This window comes from Penaeus monodon, chromosome 32 (genome assembly GCF_015228065.2).
Source record: "Penaeus monodon isolate SGIC_2016 chromosome 32, NSTDA_Pmon_1, whole genome shotgun sequence".
NCBI lineage: Eukaryota > Metazoa > Arthropoda > Malacostraca > Decapoda > Penaeidae > Penaeus > Penaeus monodon.
In genome coordinates this window covers 27,820,706-27,820,935 of record NC_051417.1, presented here as the reverse complement: position 1 = coordinate 27,820,935, position 230 = coordinate 27,820,706, and positions in this window count along the sequence as shown.

The following is a 230-nucleotide window of genomic DNA, read 5'->3' as shown; positions in this document are numbered from 1 at the left end:
AGTACCTGTTCGCGCCGCCAATAAGGCCAGTCTGACATCTTCACTGACATCCCTTAGTGACGAGAGGATCTGGAAGTCTCCCTCCTTTTAAGGGCGGAGATTTATTTTGGGTTCATTTCTTCGTCGATCTCGCTATCTATTTCTTCGTCTGGCTACATGCCTGCTTATCTACCAGCTTATTTGTTTATTATGCCTATTTGTATCTTAACTTGTCCATTTGTTGATAAGTT